This window comes from Heterodontus francisci, chromosome 16 (assembly GCF_036365525.1).
Source record: "Heterodontus francisci isolate sHetFra1 chromosome 16, sHetFra1.hap1, whole genome shotgun sequence".
NCBI classification, from domain to species: Eukaryota; Metazoa; Chordata; class Chondrichthyes; order Heterodontiformes; family Heterodontidae; genus Heterodontus; species Heterodontus francisci.
The window spans coordinates 54799013-54820003 of NC_090386.1; positions in this window are offsets into that span (position 1 = coordinate 54799013).

The following is a 20991-nucleotide window of genomic DNA, read 5'->3' on the forward strand; positions in this document are numbered from 1 at the left end:
TTTGGGCCTCCTTATCTCGAGAGACAATGGATACGCGCCTGGAGGTGGTCAGTGGTTTGTGAAGCAGCGCCTGGAGTGGCTATAAAGGCCAATTCTGGAGTGACAGGCTCTTCCACAGGTGCTGCAGAGAAATTTGTTTGTTGGGGCTGTTGCACAGTTGGCTCTCCCCTTGCGCCTCTGTCTTTTTTCCTGCCAACTACTAAGTCTCTTCGACTCGCCACAATTTAGCCCTGTCTTTATGGCTGCCCGCCAGCTCTGGCGAATGCTGGCAACTGACTCCCACGACTTGTGATCAATGTCACACGATTTCATGTCGCGTTTGCAGACGTCTTTATAACGGAGACATGGACGGCCGGTGGGTCTGATACCAGTGGCGAGCTCGCTGTACAATGTGTCTTTGGGGATCCTGCCATCTTCCATGCGGCTCACATGGCCAAGCCATCTCAAGCGCCGCTGACTCAGTAGTGTGTATAAGCTGGGGGTGTTGGCCACTTCAAGGACTTCTGTGTTGGAGATATAGTCCTGCCACCTGATGCCAAGTATTCTCCGAAGGCAGCGAAGATGGAATGAATTGAGACGTCGCTCTTGGCTGGCATACGTTGTCCAGGCCTCGCTGCCGTAGAGCAAGGTACTGAGGACACAGGCCTGATACACTCGGACTTTTGTGTTCCGTGTCAGTGCGCCATTTTCCCACACTCTCTTGGCCAGTCTGGACATAGCAGTGGAAGCCTTACCCATGCGCTTGTTGATTTCTGCATCTAGAGACAGGTTACTGGTGATAGTTGAGCCTAGGTAGGTGAACTCTTGAACCACTTCCAGAGCGTGGTCGCCAATATTGATGGATGGAGCATTTCTGACATCCTGCCCCATGATGTTCGTTTTCTTGAGGCTGATGGTTAGGCCAAATTCATTGCAGGCAGACGCAAACCTGTCGATGAGACTCTGCAGGCATTCTTCAGTGTGAGATGTTAAAGCAGCATCGTCAGCAAAGAGGAGTTCTCTGATGAGGACTTTCCGTACTTTGGACTTCGCTCTTAGACGGGCAAGGTTGAACAACCTGCCCCCTGATCTTGTGTGGAGGAAAATTCCTTCTTCAGAGGATTTGAACGCATGTGAAAGCAGCAGGGAGAAGAAAATCCCAAAAAGTGTGGGTGCGAGAACACAGCCCTGTTTCACACCACTCAGGATAGGAAAGGGCTCTGATGAGGAGCCACCATGTTGAATTGTGCCTTTCATATTGTCATGGAATGAGGTGATGATACTTAGTAGCTTTGGTGGACATCCGATCTTTTCTAGTAGTCTGAAGAGACCACGTCTGCTGACGAGGTCAAAGGCTTTGGTGAGATCAATGAAAGCAATGTAGAGGGGCATCTGTTGTTCACGGCATTTCTCCTGTATCTGACGAAGGGAGAACAGCATGTCAATAGTCGATCTCTCTGCACGAAAGCCACACTGTGCCTCAGGGTAGACGCGCTCGGCCAGCTTCTGGAGCCTGTTCAGAGCGACTCGAGCAAAGACTTTCCCCACTATGCTGAGCAGGGAGATTCCACGGTAGTTGTTGCAGTCACCGCGGTCACCTTTGTTTTTATAGAGGGTGATGATGTTGGCATCGCGCATGTCCTGGGGTACTGCTCCCTCGTCCCAGCACAGGCATAGCAGTTCATGTAGTGCTGAGAGTATAGCAGGCTTGGCACTCTTGATTATTTCAGGGGTAATGCTGTCCTTCCCAGGGGCTTTTCCGCTGGCTAGGGAATCAATGGCATCACTGAGTTCCGATTTGGTTGGCTGTATGTCCAGCTCATCCATGACTGGTAGAGGCTGGGCTGCATTGAGGGCAGTCTCAGTGACAGCATTCTCCCTGGAGTACAGTTCTAGGTAGTGCTCAACCCAGCGGTCCATCTGTTTGCGTTGGTCAGTGATTATGTCCCCCGATTTAGATTTGAGGGGGGTGATCTTCTTGATGGTTGGCCCAAGAGCTCTCTTCATGCCATCATACATTCCTCTGATGTTTCCGGTGTCTGAGGCCAGCTGAATATGACTGCATAGGTGTTGCCAGTAGTCGTTTGCGCAACGCCTAGCTGTTCTTTGTGCAGTACTTCTGGCTGCTTTAAGTGCTGCGGATGTTAAATCGCTGGGGGCTTTCTTGTAGTTCAAAAGTGCAATGCGCTTAGCGGCTATGACAGGTTCCAGCTCTTCATTATGAGATTGAAACCAGTCTGCATTTCTCTTCGCACTTTTGCCGTAGGTGGTCAAAGCTGACTCATAGATGGCGTCTCTGATGTGGGCCCACTTGGTCTCAGCATCCCCTGTGGGAGTGTTTTGAAGGGCTGTTACAAGTGAATTTAGAAATTTTTGTAACAGCTGTGGGTGAGAAATTCTGCTCGTGTTGATGCGCGGGTGGCCCTTCTGCTTGGAATGATGCAACTTCTTTGGTCTGAGTCTAACCTTGCTGCACACCAGGGAGTGGTCGGTGTCGCAGTCCGCACTGTGGAAGCTGCGTGTGATTTGAACACTGTTTAAGGCGGCTCGCCTTGTGACAATGAGGTCTAGCTGGTGCCAACGACGTGATCTTGGGTGCCTCCATGAAACCTGGTGACAGGGTTTAGTGTGAAAGAACGAGTTGGTGATGCAGAGGTTATGATAGGTACACAACTCAAGCAGTCTCTGCCTGTTCTCATTCATCCTTCCAACGCCATAGCGCCCAAGGCAGGAGGGCCATGAGTCATGGTCGGCCCCAACCCTGGCATTAAAGTCCCCCAGCAGGAATAGATGTTCGGTGTTGGGGATGCTGCTAATGATGTTATGGAGTTGTTCATAGAACTGGTCTTTAGCTTCAGGTGCGGAACAGAGTGTTGGAGCATAGATGCTGAGTAGGTGTACTGGACCAGAGGTGGTGAGCAGTCGGATGGACAGTATGCGTTCCGAGCCATTTGAGGGAGGCTCTATCATGCTGAGCAAGGAGTTTCTGATGGCGAAGCCCACTCCATGCTGTCTTGGTTCTTCAGGATCCCTGCCCTGCCAGAAGAAGGTGTAGTCTTGCTCTGCTAGAGAGCCACTCGCGGGGAGGCGAGTCTCCTGAAGTGCTGCAATGTCCACATTGAGTCTACTGAGCTCGTTGTTAATGATGGCGGTCTTCCGAGAATCGTTGATTTGTGTAAGGTCTTCCGACAGGCCAGGACACATAGTTCTGACGTTCCAGCTTGCAAAGCGAAGGGCTGGTACCTTCTTTCCTTTTTTCATGTTGTTTGGTGCGGTGTATCAGTCCACCTTTCGGGCAATGACCCTGAGCTCCAAGCACCCATTGAAGCAGGCAGACTGTGGCGGGACAGAACCTTATTGACCGGGGGCTGCCCGGTTTGAGGCGGGCGGTAGCTGTCCAGTGAGGTGCAATGACCTCTCCCACCGACAAAGGCAACCCGTGGCGCCCAGTTTCTACGCCAATTTATCTGGACTTATAACCCGTAACTGCTGCCTTCCGTGTTGTTTTAGTCGCTGTGAGGCAACTATGGAGTGACCTCTCCATGGCGCATGCCTGGGCAAATTTATGGAGGTTGAGAGTTGCCCAGTCGTCAAAACCCCCCTCTCGGCCTTTCTGGTGGGGTCCAAAGGAGTGCAGGACACGACGTTTGGCACCAGTATGGCTGCAGGAACTGCCGGAAACATGCCAAAGGTGACACATGACCGCCTACGGGGTTCCGCTCCGGATTTTCTGTTAGGGTTTACTCCCTTAGCCTTGGTCTCTCCCGAGACGCCCACAAGGCAGTGGGGTTGTTGGGGCCCCTACACAGGTGTAGGATGGTGCCGGTGGGAGGAGGGGATGCAAGGGGGAGGGGTAGAGGGAGGGGGTGGGGGGGGGTGCAGGGGAAGGGGGTGCGGGGTGAAGATGGTGCGAGGGGGGTGCGGGCTGGGATGGGGTTGTGAGGGGGTGAGCTGAGAGGGTGGAGCAGGGAAGGGGACGGGGGTGGGGGGGGTGGAAGGGGGGTAAAGGGGGGGGAGGGGGGGTGGAATATGGTGCAGGTAATAAGCCATTTCCACAGTGCCCACCATCGACGTCCGGAAAGCTCATCCACGTCCTTCGGGAGGTGAAGCATCATTTGGCAGACTTAGAGGTGATTACATTTGCTAAGGGTTTTTTTTTTGCAGTGGTTTAAATAAAGGCATGCAGCATTGCCGACAGTGCGCTGCAGATGCTCTCCAAGCCATCTCCCGCGGGCGCTTTGAAGTTGCGGCCGGGGGGGCCGTTCGTGGATGTTTTGGGTGTTCGGGGCACCTTTTCACAGGACTTCTCTCGGGTCCCGCAACTCCTTCTTCACCTCAATGGACTTACCGCATGCCGTGGCTGCAGACACTCTGGACTGTGAAGACAGCAGGATCGGAGATTAAAGTATCGGCAGCTGTGCTCGTCAGTTTCATCCGGATCAATTTCATTGAGAAAACAAAGAGCAGGTGTGGCTGGGGGAGGGCAGTGGGCCCAGGTAACATACACTAAACTAACTGTTAACTTTTAGATAGGGCTAAAATGAACTGATTTAAAGAGCCAGGGGAATTTAAACAGTTTAAGAGGGCAGATTGGGGGAGAAAACGTTAGGGATGGGAGCAGATGGCCATGGATAGAGTTGAACAGCAAGGGAGCTTCCTAGGGAGCTTCCAGCCCAGGAGCCATCTTAAGTTAACTTTTAGCAAGGTTTATTACTAAATCAACTGATTGTAATTTCCTAAACAGCTTCTATTTGTTTCAAGTGGTGCTTCCAAGTGTCACTGAATACCAGCACACCATCAAGGTAAACCACACAGTTAGGAACACTGGCTACCACTTGGTTCATTTAGTCTCTGAAAAATTGTTGGGGCATTTTTTAGCCTCGATGGCATCACTCGACATTGGAAAAGACCATCTGGTGTAACGAGGGCAGATATTTCTTTAGCTCGGGATGTTAAAGGAATTTGCCAGTATCCCGTTAACAAATCTATTTTTGTTAGCAACGTGGCACTGCCAACTCTGTCAACACAGTCTTCCAAGCGAGGAATTGGGTAGGAGTATGTCTTTGTTACTGCATTAACTTTTCTGTCGTCTTCAGAATCTAGTTGAACCGTCAAGTTTAGGCATTAACACGACTGGGGAACTCCAACTGCTTTGACTGGGTTCAATTAGGTGGTTTTCCAGCATGTATCGGATTTCTGCTTTTACCTGGTCCTGTTTTTCTGGACTTAAGCAGTAAGGATGCTGTTTTATAGGAAAGGATTCCCCTACATCCACATCATGTATGGCTAATGTTGTACATTCTCGCCTGTCCCTACAGGCTCTTTTAAATGCTGTGAGTAGCCTTGTAGGTCTTCTTGTTGTTCTACACCTAAATATGAAAACATAGTGTCCAATCTCCCTAACAACTCAGTATTAGCTAACCAATATCAGCAGGTGCAATTTGAGAATTGTCTAGGCCTCCTTCTGCCTCATCCTCACTATCCCTTTCATCCTTCACTGTCCCTACTACCTGACATACCTGTGCTTGCTTATCCTCCTTCCAGTGATGATATTGTTTCAACATATTGATTGTACACAGCCAATTCTTTTTCTGGCGATCTGGGGTGTCAGTCAAATAATTTACTGTACCAATTCTCTTGACCACTTTATATGGACCACTGAACAGTACTTTCAATGGTTCACCCTGTAAAGGTAGCAATAGTAACAATTCATCCCCCGGTTGAAATGTTCGGTTCTTGGCATGCATGTCTGCCCATTTCTTCATGGTTGTTCGGCAAGCTTTAAGCCACTTTGCAAGCTCTTGTGAGCCGTTCCTGGAAGACGAATACATAATCTAGCACAGAAAATTCGTCCCTCTGTTCTCAAAACCTTTCTTTAATTAGTTTTAGAGGACCTCTTATCTCATGTCCATAAACTAATTCAAAAGTACTAAAACCAATGGATTCATTAGGCGAATCCTGAGTGTCAAACAAAATAAATTCTAGTCCTCTATCCCAATCATGGGAATATTCATGATAGTATGCCCTGGTCATTGTTTTGAGGGTCTGATGGTACGTCTCTAAAGCTCCTTGTGTCTGTGGGTGGTATGCTGAAGACTTTAACTGTGTCATACCCAGATTACCCATAATATCCAGAAAAACTTTAGACATAAAATTGGAACCTTGATCCGACTGAACCTCAATGGGTAATCCATATATAGTGAAGAACTGGGTTAACTTCTCTACCACAACCTTAGCAGAAATTGCTCTCAAGGGAATGGCCTCTGGGCACTGAGTAGCCTTATCCAAGATAGTGAGTATATATTGGTGTCCCGCTTTTGTTTTCGCTAAAGGTCCTATGCAGTCAAAAAAACACCCTACCAAATGGTTCTCCCAAAACTGGTATTGGAATTAAAGGTCCAGTTTTATGGCAGGTTGCGGTTTTCCCACAATCTGGCACATATGGCATGTTTTACCAAACTGCACCACATTCTTGGAAGGACCTGGCCAGTAAAAATGTCGACCTATACGTGATTGGGTCTTCCGGATACCCACAAGTCCTGGTATAGGAATTTCATGCACTATCCTTAATATCTCCAGGCGGTGCCACTATCTGGTGAACAACCGTCCACTCTTCATCCGCAGATCTGTGAGGAGGTTTCCACTTCCTCATCAGAATCTCATTGCTAATATAGTAGCCTTCCGGAAACCCCTTTGCCTCAATTTCTGTTGGAGCTGATTGTGCCACTTTATTTAACTCTGGATCGGCTTGCTGAGTCTTGATCAGAGAAGATTGATTAAACATTTCCTTTGGACTATCGAAATCCCCAAAGAAAGTTTCAGATATTCGGCTATCTGTCTCTGGTGCCAATTTTACCTCTGACAATGGAATTTGTTTAGCCATTGCTCTGGTTACTACACATGAAGGAAAAATTCCTGGAACATTTTCCTGTTCTGTCTCTTTAACTTCACTTGGTTTTTCCGTGATGACTGGAGAAGCTACTACCTTTGCTCCGGCCAAGTCATTCTCCAGGAGTTCAATCAACTCCATCTACTGGCAAACTACGGACAACTCCTACAGTTACTGTTCCAAACATTAGGTCACACTCTAGGTGCACTCGATACAAAGGTACGGCTATATACTCTCCACCAATAGCATTCACTAAAACCTTGGCATTCAGTGCATTGTCTGGTGGAAAGGTTATGCCTTTCTCCAGCAAAAGAGTTTGGGTGGCTCCTGTATCCCGAAGTATAACTATAGGTTTGCTGCCTCACTTGAGGGATAATGAGTTACTTTCTCTTTTGACAAGAATTCCCTACAACTCTTGGGTACCTTATTCACGACCTCTGCACTCAAATTGTTTTTTATATGTGTCCTTACAGCTGCAGTCAGAGCTACAGCCTGATCTGTCGTACCTTTGGTCAGGGTCCCTTTCTCTGCATTGGCTTTGTGTACCCCAATAAGTCCCAAGGGTTTACCCTACAACTTCCAGCATTCTGCACGAAGGTGTCCCATCTTGTGACAATGATAACACCTAGGCTTGCGGACCTCACTTCCTCAGCGTCTTCCTTCTGGCCTGAGGAGAAGATCCCAGGGCATTCCCAGCTGTCCCTTCCTATCCCCTACTTGCCTTCGTTTTACCCTCCCATCTTCTATCCTTCTTGGTTTTGCGGGGGTGACGGACAAAGTGTTGGGCTTATAAACACAGTCATAATCATCAAAAATTTCCGCTGCCTGTCTGGCTGTTGAAACTCTTTGGTTCTCTACATGGGTTCTCACTAACAGAGGGAGTGAATTTTTAAATTCCTCCAGGAGAATTAGTTTCCTAAGGTTCTCATACGTGACATCTGCCTTTAGTGCCTGCATCCAATGATCAAAATTAATTTGCTTTACCCTCTCAAATTCTATATAAGTCTGCCCAGACAATCTTTGGAGGTTCCAAAATTTCTGCTGATAAGCTTCGGGGACCAACTCATATGCAGCGAGAATAGTCTTTTTTGCCATCTCATAATCTACAGAAGCCTCCTCAGAAAGCATGGCATAAACTTCATGAGCTCTGCCCATCAACCTGTTTTGCATAAGCAGTGTTCAGCTTTCCTTTGGCCACTGAAGGCAAGGCCTCAGTGCTGTGACAGGAAGGCAGCCATGACCAGCAGTGCACAGGGGAAGAGTGTGGAGTGGAAGCCATTGCTGTGCGGTGCTGCAAGAGGGGGTCATGGTCTTGAGTGCTCTGCAAGAGGTTTGGGGAGCTAGGGTTTGGGTGGCTGTATTGGGTGACCAAACTGTTCAGTGAGTTGTTTAGCTGCCCATTCTGCTGGATCAGAGTGTTGGCTATCAGCAAGGGTGGGCCATCAGGGATTCTGCTGGGAGAAGAAGCAAAGCACAGCTGATAAAGGCCACTGATCACCTGGCTTGGGCCGCATACACCCTTTTTGGACATCCATGACATGTAATAGCGCATACAATGGAGGGGTGCCCAGGAGGCAGCTGCGCCTGCCTTTGAAGCTTTACAACAGGTGCAGCAGCAGCCGGCCATGCCAAGAAGGGCCCAACCGCGCCAGAGAGTGCATCGGACACGAATTGCATCAGCTTTCTCCATATGTCCGAGTGACATTGTCAGCGAAGACTACATACAGCTCTCCAGGGAGGCTGTCACCGAGTTATGTGCCATGCTGCAGGACGAGTTGTGACCTATGGGATTCAGCAGTCATCCTATGCCCTGTGGCCCTGAAGATCACAGTGGAACTAAACTTTTACGCATCTGGATCAGTCCAAGGATACATCGGGGACGTGGGTGGAGTCTTCTAGGCAGCAGCCCACTGCTGCATCAAGGAAGTGACCAATGTCCTGTTCAAGGCCGGCAACTACATGCGCTACTGGACCGACCCTGACAGTCAGGCCAAGAGGGCCATCGCTGGATCCCCCCGGGTGCAAGGTGTGATAAATTGCATGCATGTGGCCATCAATGCTCCAACGGACTAGCCAGCTGGCTTCATCAACAGTAAGGGGTTCCATTCAATCAATGTGCAACTGGTCTGTGACCATCGGAAACGTTTCCGGCAGGTGCGTGCCCGCTTCCCGGGAAGCAGCCACAACGCCTATGTACTTTGACAGCTCCAGGTGCCACAGCTTTTCAGGCCTCCTGCTTACCTTCAGGGATGGATTCTCGAAGACAAAGGTTACCCATTGAAGACATGGCTACTGACGCCTGTGAGAAACCCTCGCACTGCATCTGAGGAGAGGTACAAAGCCTGTACGGCTCTATCCAAGTGACCATCGAGCCAGCCATTGGGCTGCTGAGGATGAGATTGCATTGCCTAGATTGATCCAGTGGAGCACTACAGTATTCCCCAGCAAGGGTTTCGCATATCACTGTGGTCTGCTGTGCTCTGCACAATTTAGCACTGCAGAGGGGGGAGACCCTGCATGACAATGACATAACTGAATGACACTCCTCCTCTAACAAGGAGCACGCGGAGGAGGGAGATGAGCAAGCAGCACTGGATGTTGAAGCCCTTGCACAGGAGGCCAGGCAAATTGAGCGAAAGCCAAGGAGGCGAGACAGTCTCATGTTTACCTGCTCCAGCCACCCTGATGGCCACTCAGAACGAAAACAATAAAGACGCACCTCAATGCATGCACCTCCTTTCTATTTGTTTTCCATGCCAAGTGCGCAGCTGAACCACGTGTCAGTGCCCACGACGTATCATATTCGAAAGAGGGCTGTGCCTAGATTGGTATTCCACTAAGGGGGAAGGGTGAAGTCAGCAGCTCACAATTAATGCATGATAGAATAATCACTTTTACACAATGAAGGTTAATTGCTGGAACAAAAGAACTTTATATGATGCAACACGTCAACTTTCAAACACCCGTGAACCCCCGTCAATAAGTCACTGAAAGCTAACATGCAGGTGCAGCAAGCAATTAGGAAAGCTTTATCGCAAGAGGATTTGAGTACAGGAGTAGTGAAGTCTTACTTCAATTGTATAGAACCTTGGTTTGACCGAACCTGGAATACTGAGAGCTGTTTTGGTCCCCTTACCTTAGGAAGGATATTATTGCCATAGGGGGAGCGCAACGAAGGTTCACCAGACTTGTTCCCGGGATGGCAGGACTGTCCTATGAAGAGAGATTGTGGAAACTGGGTCTGTATTCTCTCGAGTTTCGAAGAATGAGAGAGGATCTCATCGAAACCAACAAAATACTTAATGGGACAGATAGGATAGATGCAGGTAAGATGTTTCCCCTGGTTGGAGAGTCTAGAACCAGGGGACACAAGTTTAAAATAAGGGGGAAGCCACTTAGGACAGAGATTAGGAGGAATTTCTTCACTCAGAGGGTTGTGAATCTTTGGAATTCTCTACTCCCGAGGGCTGTGGAAGCTCAGTCATTAAGTATGTTTAAAGTAGAGACTGACAGATTTCTAAATACCAGTGACATAAAGGGATATGAGGATAGTGTGGGAAAAAGCATTGAAATGGATGATCAGCCATGATCATATTGAATGGTGGGGCAGGCTCGATGGACTGAATGGCCTACTCCTGCTCCTATGTTCCTATGTTCCCAAGTGTCTCTATGTGGTTTTCTTTATAAGCTTCTACATGCTGGGCTGGAGGAAGGCTAATCATCAGGCTGCCCAATGGCCTGTGATGACTTTGGCGGACGTCCTCTGGCTGCTTGAGTCCTGGAAGGCCCTGGGCCCTCTGAAGATTTCCTGCACTGGTTCGGGACTCTCGACAGGCATTGTTGCTGCAGCAGTTGGGCTCACTGGCGGAGGGGCTGAGGAGCAGGTGTCGACCCACTGAGCACACTTAAGGGTGCCCCCATCTGTGGAGGTCAGCCTCTCCTCTCAAGGCTTGCTTAACCTCCCTGCTGAACTGAGAAGGACGAAGTGCTGAAGAAGCCTCCAGGCATCTTGTCCATCTCGTGCCTTGCCACTGCTGCATTGATCTCATGGCCAAGGCGATGGTGTGCAGGTCTGTATGTATTTGTGGGCTCTGGCTCTCCAAGCGAGTTGCCAACCTCTCGACAGAGGAAGCCATGTGCTCACACACCTGGTTACCATCATGGCATGGATGAACTCCTCCATCGTCCGCTCATAGCTGCACATGACCTCTGGCATCTCTGCCAGATGTTCCCTAACCTTTCTCTGCAACTCCATCGTGCCCTGTGTTGTCGACAATAGAGGCTCGTCATCTGCCTGGTCACCCACAGTCCTCCAACTGTCAGAGGCCTTGGTTGTCTCATCTTCAGCAAGCTGCTCGGGCACGTGTGTGGTGATCTCACCAGCTTGTGACATTGACTCTTACAGTCGAGCAGAAACCCACTGAGGTTAAAGTATCTGCGCTGGTGGAAGGTGCAGGAGAGTCATGGGACTGTGCTTCCTCTGACTGCGGTTCCTCCTCAGAGGTTGACAGCTGCCCCCTTCTGCTTGAGTCTCCTGTGAACATTAAACTGCACACAACAACAAAAATTATGTGGGTTAGTCTGTGCAGATCTTGTCATGCCAACAATGCTAGATGTGGGTCTCCGGAAGTGAATTGCGTGTCAATGGAAGACAATCCTCACTCTATTGTGCAGAGACTCCAGTCTCTCCATCTGATATAGAATGGCCACCCTGGGTCCCCACCAATTCTAATGCCTCTTCCCCTGCTACGGAGAGATGCTGAAGATCTGGGATGTCTCCACCAGTCCAGGCTGTCTCCCTCTTGTTATGGGCCCTCTTGTCCTGCAAGTGGAAAGAGGGAGATAATCATTCTTTGCATGGAGATCAACATGAAAGTTCTGCTACTGTAAGCCTCTCATTCCCTATTGGGGTATCACATATAGTTCATGCTCCTGTCTGCTCTCAGGAGAGTTAATGGAGGTGAAATGTAAAAGAAGATGGCCTGTGGCCGAGATGCAGCCATGCAGCTGTCAGGATTAGATGATGCCTAATCCCCTCTGACTGCGCAGTTGTAATGCACACTCCCAATGTCCCACTTCCTCCTGCGTAGCCACTTGCAGTCACTAAAAAGGAGAGAGTTATGGAGCAGTCACATTGGCAGAATGCAGGAGGTCATTGACCCTCTTGTGGCACTGTACCCATGTCCTGACCCCACGGCTACTAACCTCCTCAGTTATCTCCATCCAGGCTTGCTTCATCAGGCAGGTGGATCTCATCTTGCCGTTGCTGGGGAAGAGGACCTCCCACCTTTCCCTTGCAGCCTGGAGGGGAATCTGGAGGAAGGCATCACTAAACCATGTGGCCACCTTGTGGGGTCTGTCTCTGGAGGGTGGGGCGGGGGGGGACGGGGTCCAGAGTCACTGCAACATTGGTCTCAGTTGTGAAGAACTAGCAGCAAAAGAGTCCAAGGCAGCAATGCAAGCGGGGTTGGCAGGGTTTTAAATATGGCACCAACACCGGCTCCACTGTTATCTGTGCTGTATTTGGCATTTCGCATCCCGCCACTGCTGAATGATTGGCTGGGCCCCTCACCTCCATTACGTAAAGTGGCCGCCCGCCACGTGATTGTGGTGGGCCGGCCACCCACGTGACTAGTGGAAATGGCATCAACTTCTGTGTCCAGCTCTGGGACCCGCAACGGACTCACTAAATTCAGCCCAATGCAGTTGCAACAGTCTCTAGTGCAGTTAAGGTGCATTGCTGAGTAAAATTTTGAAATACAAGCTGAATGTACCACAGCAGATTTTCAGATGCCAGAAAATCTTCTTGGCCTACTCCCAGGTTCTGTGGACAGCTGGCATTCCATTCCCCCTTTCCACTAACATGGAAACTATGGTGCAGGCCTTCAGCAGAAAAAGAAGTGCCTGATCATATCCTCAGGTGTCCCAAAGTGAGTGCAACCAATAAATTACTTCTGAAGTGCTGTACACAGAAGCCAATTTGCCAAGAGCAGTTCCCGCAGATTGGAAGGTCGCAAATTCCACCCCACTATTTAAGAAGGGAGGGAGAGAGAAAACAGGGAATTACAGACCTTTTAGCCTTACAGCAATCATCGGGAAAATGCTAGAATCTATTCTGAAGGATGTGATAAATGGACACTTGGATAATAATGATCTGATTGGGCATAGTCAACATGTATTTATGAATGGGAAATCATGTTTGACGAAACTGTTGGAGTTTTTTGAGGATGTTACTCGCAGAATTGATAAAGGGGAGGCATGGTATGCTTGGATTTTTAGAAGGCTTTTGATAAAGTCCACCACAGGAGGTTGGTAAGCAAAATTAAAGCACATGGAATAGGAGGTAATATACTGGCATGGATTAAGGATTGGTTAACAGGCAGAAAGCAGAGAATAGGAATAAATGGGACATTCTCGTGTTGGCACGCTGCGACTAGTGGGGTACTGCAGGGATCAGTGCTTGGGCCCCATATGTTCACAATATATATCAATGATTTGGAATAAAAACAAGAAATGCTGGAAATACTCAGCAGGTCTGGCAGTATCTGTGGAGAAAGAAGCAGAGTTAACATTTCAGGTCAGTGACCTTTCAACAGAACTGGCAAATATTAGAAATGTAATAGCTTTTAAGCAAGTAAAGCAGGGGTGGGGCAAGAGATAACCAAAGAGAAGGTGTTGATAGGACAAGGTCACAGACAATAACTGACCAGAAGGTCATGGAGCAAAGGCAAACAGTAGGTTAATGGTGTGTTGAAAGACAAAGCATTAGTGCAAAGAGGGTGTTAATTGACAGAAAAATGAACAGATTGGCCCCAAGCACAAACATGAAAAAAACAGTACGTAGGCACAGTAGAAACAAACTAAACAAACTGAAATAAAATAAACAAGTAAAAAAGAAAAAAATAACTAAAAATAAAAAGGGGGGCCCGTCATGCTCTGAAATTACTGAATTTAATGTTCAGTCCTTCAGGCTATAGCGTGAAATCACCGCTTCACCCGAAAGGAATGTTTGAGGCCTTGATAGTGAGGAGAGAAGAGGTAAATGGGCAGGTATTACACCTCCTGTGATTGCAGGGGAAGGTGCCATGGGAAGGGGATGAGGTGGTGAGGGTAATGGAGGAGTGGGCCAGGGAGTTGCTGAGGGAATGATCCCTTCGGAATGCTGACAGGGGAGGGGAGAGGAAGATGCTTTTGGTGTGGCATCACACAGGAGGTGGTGGAAATGGCGGAGGATGATCCTTTGGATCTGGAGGCTGGTGGGGTGGAAAGTGAGGACAAGGGGAACCCTGTCGTGGTTCTGGGAGAGAGGGGAAGGGGTGAGGCTAGAGGTGCGGGAAATGGGCTGGACATGGTTGAGGGCCCTGTCAACCACAGTGGGGGGGAATCCTCGGTTGAGGAAAAAGGAAGACATATCAGAAGCGCTGTCGTGGAAGGTTGCACCATCAGAGCAGAGGCATCGGAGACGGAGAAACTGGGAGAATGTAATAGAGTCTTTACAGGAAGTAGGGTGTGAAGAAGTGTAGTCGAGGTAGCTGTGGGAGTCGGTGGGCTTATAATGAATATTGGTGGACAGCCTATCCCCAAAGGTGGAGACAGAGACCATGTAAAGGTGAGAAAAGGGTGGAAACTAGAAGCAAAGTTGATAATGTTTTCCAGTTCCGGGCGGGAGCAGGAAACGGCACCAATACAGTCATCAATGTACTGGAAAAAGAGTTGGGGAGGGGGCCTGAGTAGGACTGGAACAAGGAATGTTGGACATATTCCACAAAAAGACAGGCATAACTAGGACCCATGCAGGTACCCATAACAACACCTTTTACTTGAAGGAAGTGAGTGGAGTTGAAGGAGAAGTTGTTCAATGTAAGAACTAGTTCAGCCAGGCGGAGGAGGGTGATGATGGATGGGGACTGGTTGGGCCTCTGTTCAAGGAAGAAGTGGAGAGCCCTCAAATTGTCCTGGTGGGGGATGGAGGTGTAGAGAGATTGGGAGTCCATAGTGAAGAGGAGGCGGTTGGGGCCAGTAAACTGGAAATTGTCAAAATGACGTAGGGCGTCAGAAGAATCAATGATTTGGATGTGGGGACCAAATGTAATAAGTCCTAGTTTGCGGATGACATAACTAGGTGGGAGTGTGTGTTGTGAAGAAGATGCAAAGCAGTTTCAAGGGGATTTGGACAGACTTAGTGAGTGGGCAAGAATGTGGCATATGGAATATAATACGGAAAAATGTGGGTTTATCCACTTTGGTAGGATGAACCGATGTGCAAAGTATTTCTTAAATGGTAAGAGATTAGAAAGTGTAGATATACAAGGGGACCTGGGTGTCCTTGTCAATAAGTCACTGAAAGCTAACATGCTGTTGCAGCAAGCAATTAGGAAGGCTAATGGTATGCTAGCCTTTATCGCAAGAGGATTTGAGTACAGGACTAGTGAAGTCTTGCTTCAATTGTATAGAACCTTGGTTAGACCACACTTGGAGTACTGAGTGCAGTTTTGATCCCCTTACCTTAGGAAGGATATTATTGCCATAGAGGGAGTGCAACAAAGGTTTACCAGACATGTTCCCGGGATGGCAGGAGAGATTGGGGAAACTGGGCAGGTACGCTCTCGAGTTTTGAAGAATAAGAGGGGATCTCATTGAAACCAACAAAATATTTAAAGGGATAGATAGGGTAGATGCAGCTAAGATGTTTCCCCTGGCTGGGGAGTCTAGAACCAGGGGACACAATTTCAAAATAAGGGAGAAGCCACTTAGGACAGAGATGAGGAGGAATTTCTTTACTCAGAGGGTTGTGAATCTTTGGAATTCTCTACCCCAGAGGGATCTGGAAGCTCAGTCATTGAGTATGTTTAAAGCAGAGATTGACAGATTTCTAAATACAAATGACATAAGGAGATATGAGGATTGCGTGGAAAAAGGCATTGAAGTGGATGATCAGCCATGATCATATTGAATGGTTGGGCAGGCTCGATAGGCTGAATGGCCTATTCCTGCTTCTATGTTCCTATGTTCCTAAGAGTAAAATCGCACAAAAAACTACTGAATAAATAATCAGCAAAATCTATTTTTGGTGAAGTTAACTGAGGTAGGAATATTGACTAGGACAACTCTGCTCTTCTTCAAATAGTGCTGGGAGATCATTTACATTCATCTATGCTAATAAATGGGGTCTTATATAACATATAGGGGAAGAAATCTGTTTGTGTAGTGCTGCTTTGCTACGCAGACTTATGTCAATTCACTGAGGCAGACAGCATTGCAGATCACTACTTACACAGCATGCCTCATTAATACATTGAGGAATGCTGAGTGGGCTGTGCAGGTAATGGCCCACAGTGCTGCCTGCTCCGGTGAATCGGCACAGGTCTGCATGAGTGGCGCTATGCAAATGAATTTCTCCCCCACAGGGGTTAAACAGGCACCAAGGCATCAAATATGGTGAGCAACATGTTCCACTGGAAGTATGCTGCCTATCATATTGGTAAAAGTAGAAAAATAGGTGTCAAGGGCCAGCGCTGGAAACAGGCATAAGGCCTTTTGTATATGCAAATAAGGTGCTGGCGTTTGTTTGAGGTACCTTTGCAAAATTGGTCTGCTATGAGCACAAGCAGCACCTGGTTTGCTGTGTTGAGGAAAACATGATCTACATGTAGGCTAACCAGAAGTCATTATAGGGACCAAAAAGGCCACTGAAAGGTCAGACTTTAAAAAGAACGTCTCTGAATGTAGAGCTGGAAGGAGCAATGGGGTTCCTCCTGGCTCTACTGCCAACCTAAAGACAGTTTCTGGCTTCCAATCAGCCCCATCCCAATCATTCTTTCCCTTTTGGAGCCCGCATCTCCAAATCCATAGTGAAGCTTAGATGCACAACCTCGGACTTGAATTTTCAACTTTCTGTCTCAGAGGCCACTGAGCCAAACTGATTCTTAAAGTGAATACATTACTCTCAAAAGGAATACTCTGCCTTGCAGTCTTTAGTGAGAGCATTTCCAAAACTTTACTGCTTGGAGGCATTCAGCTTACTTGCCTTCTTCCAGCCATTTTCCCTACCTGTTCAGTTACAGATCTCTCCAGACAGCCTGAACAACTTTCTGATGCCCTCAGTGCCCACCAGACACTATCTCCTCACCATCACATCTGCCATCAGCGATTCCAAAAAATCTGAGTGCCCTTTCAGTTGCTGACATTGTCCAGGACTTCTGCTCCTTCTGCCATGTTGCAAAAAAGTGATGCGGCCCTTTATCTGTCTGCAGCATTTTACAGACTGTGCCAAAATGGTATGTTCCTCCTGCCTAGCGGTAGTAAACCAATGAAGAGTGTTTTGTCCGATCTCCAAACCACCCTGTACGACTAATGCAGATTCCGCGAGGAGATTGCAGTGGGTTAGTTGCAGTTTCACATTAGGGTCAGCCTACCATAAGCAAACAGGAGAAGAATCCAGCCCAAAGTTTCTTTTGGAAACACTCAGTAGATCAGGCAGCATCTGTGGAGAATGAAAGGTTGATGAGCTGGGAAGCTAACCCTATCTTTCTATCTCCACAGTGGCATGGTGGTTAGCACTGCAGCCTCACAGCTCCAGTGACCTGGGTTCAATTCTGGGTACTGCCTGTGTGGAGTTCTCCCTGTGACCATGTGGGTTTTCACCAGGTGCTCCAGTTTCCTCCCAAAGACTTGCAGGTTGATAGATAAATTGGCCATTATAAATTGCTCCTAGTATAGATAGGGGATGTGGTAGGAATGTAGGATTAGTAAGAATGGGTGGTTGATGGTGGGCCGATGGGCCTGTTTCAGTGCTGTATCTCTAAATAAGTATTTCAACAATTTCTGGTTTTATTTCAGATTTGCAGCATTTTGATTTTTGTTTGTTTTGTTTGACAATTCCTTTTTCCGGTGATTATTAACTTTTGTAAATTTGGCGACCAGTTATAGATCACTGACATGATAACTAGAAAAGAACAAAGCTGATTCATCGAATGGGATTGTTCAGATGGACTGCGATATACTTTTCTGGTGCTGTATTTTCTTATATTTCTATGAGCAACAGTGCCATCTCTTGACAGAACTAAATAAAGGACAGTATGTTTGGACAGTATTTTCTGATCTCTCGCTGGCTTTCCTTTATACTTATAGACCTGATTGTGATTTTTATTTTAGGACTTTGGGTGAACTTACAAAAGGGTTCTCCTGATTGACAGCTGTAACTTTGTTGGAAGAGCAATGGAAACCTTGGGGAAAAAAAGGTGTAAATACCATTATGCTGATAAACAGGAGAATCCATGTCGAAATTCATCCTTAGTAGTGGATCTCCCAGGGTTTTGCACATGGCAAATTGGAATATTTGTTTCTCTTTCCTCCCTGCAATCCTCATGTTGCTACTTCTCTGTATTTTTTTTGTTTTTCACTCACTTTTTCTTCACTCCTGCTTCTCCATTTTTCTCTCTCTTTGCTTCATTTTCTGTTTTCTTGTTTTCTTTATTTTCAGGTAGAAGTAGGTGGTTGACATGCCATGACAAGAAAGAGAGCTGCAGTTGGCTGTAGTCCATACTTTTTGGTCGTAGATGTAGTGTGCCAGCCAGGCAGGCTGGTATGTATTCAAGGCCATAGGTCAGTCGGTTACAGGTTTGGATTTGGCCAGCGATGCAGGCCTGTTTTGGGTTAATGGGTCACAGGGGCAGAGGGGGTGAGTAGCAGATGCAGAAAAGGGTCTAACCAGGGTTGTAGGGCAGAGTTAGGTTGCAGGACATCACAGCAGGAGTTCCTCAGGGTTGTGTCCAAGGCCCAACCATCTTCAGCTGCTTCATCAATGACCTTTGTTCAATCATAAGGTCAGAAGTGGGGATGTTCGCTGATGATTGCACAATGTTCAGCACAATTCGCGACCCCTCAGATACTGAACTAGTCCGTGTAGAAATGCAGCAAGACCTGGACAATATCCAGGCTTGGGCCAATAAGTGGCAAGTAACATTCGCGCCACACAAGTGCAGGCAATGACTATCTCAAACAAGAGAGAGTCTAACCATCTTCCCTTGACATTCAATGGCTTTACGATCTCTGAATCCCCCACTATCAACATCCTGGGGGTTGCCATTGACCAAATACTGAACGAGATTAGCCATTTAAATACTGTGACTACAAGAGCAGATCAGAAGCTTGGAATCCTGCGGTGAGTAACTCACCTCCTGAATCCCCAAAGCCTGCCCACCATCTACAAGGCACCAGTCAGGAGTGTGATGGAATACTCTCCACTTGCCTGGATGGGTGCAGCTCCAATAACACTCAAGAAGCTTGACACCATCCAGGACAAACTAGCCCATTTGATTGGCACGCCATCCATGAACATTCACTCCCTGCACTATTGATGCACAATGGCAGCAGTGTGTACCATCTACAAGATACACTGCAGCAACGCAACATGGCTCCTTAGACAGCACCTTCCAAACCCACCATCTCTACCACCTAGAAGGACAAGGGCAGCAGCTGCATGGGAACACCACCACCTGCAAGATCACCTCCAAGCCACACACCATCCTGACTTGGAACTATATCGTCATTCCTTAACTGTCGTTGGGTCAAAATCCTGGAACTTCCTTCCGAACAGCACTGTAGGTGTACCTATACCCGTAGACTGCAGCAGTTCAAGAAGGCAGCTCACCATCACCTTCTCAAGGGCAATTAGGGATGGGCAACAAATGCTGTCCTAGCCAGCAATGCCCACATCCCATGAATGAATAAAAAAAAAGGTAGGAGAGATTGGACTGGGGCAAGGCAGCTCATGAATCAACATGAAGGGGTTGGAGCTCTTCCCCCAGCCCACACCCTGTTTCCTCCCCTAACCCTGGTAACCACTCATTTGACCTCCCTTACCCCCTTCTCCTTCAGACTACCACCTATATTCTTCTCTAGTCTTCAGCCTCCTTTAAAAAACAAATTGCCAGTCACACAGTTTAATACTGAAAAACTAGTAAAGAGGAGGAATGACAACACAGATGGGAAAGTTGGGAGACAAGGACTTGAAGGTGGGTATGGGTACCATCCAGGCTTGATATCCAAAGACTTTGGATGCTGAAATAAAGCAGAAAAGGTCTGAGTTCCAAACTTCATATCAGAAGAGAACATGAAGGTTTGAAATTCAATGTAGCAGACAGCAAACTAGAGTTTGGAGAGCAGCAGAGAATGGACTGGAGGAGGTCAATGTCATTGGGAGTTGCAAAATAGAATTCAAAAGTTAGAAAAAGCCCTAGATTCGGTAAAACTCTTAAATTTCATGAAAGTTGCAAGACTTTTAACATGCAATTAATGTGTCACTCGTTGCATTGCTGACAGGAAATTAAAGGATAGTGTGGATAATTTTGACTTTGGGCAATAGGGTAAAATGGGTAATATTGTATTAGCTGCAAATTATCGATATGAAAACCAGGAAAGATGCATAACGCGTAACTGATGCAATGTTGCCCATTTTACACTATCACTCAAAGTCAAATTTTCACCAATTATATTTTATAAGGAACTGAATATGGCAAGAAAGCAAAGTCAGTGAGGGCAATTATGACAATATGAGGTATAGAAAGGCTTGTTTGTGATTGGGAAAGGGTAGTGGGTAGGGTATTAATTAGCTTTTGAAAAGAATGGATAGTATTAGCTTCCTTTCGGAATAGAAACCTTCACATGCACTAATCAGCTGTCAAAGCGAAATCTGTCACCTGTAGATGAAGGTGTGTGGATCCTGACAGATGGGCACAGAGCACCACTTGTACAGCATGACCCGTTCATCCATTGGTCTTCCTCTTCTTCCAAACATGTCAGATAGGGGATAAAAACTGGAAATGCGAGCAACATCCATTGGAAAACTCATTAGTGGCAGTAATAGTAATGGGGAAACTTTGCTTACACCAATTGGTACAAAGGCTCATGAGAACTGAAGTTCCAGCAATTTAAAAAAAGAAACAAAAACAAAAAGTGAGAAAATGTTCTAAAGACAGTTGAATGAATCTTCATGCCAGGTCTTTTAAACTTATTGTATATATAGCTCATAACGGAGCAATCCTGGATACCCATTATATACAGGTGAGATTTAGTCGGCATGATACAAAAATAATGACAATTACTTGCATTTAAAGCAAGCA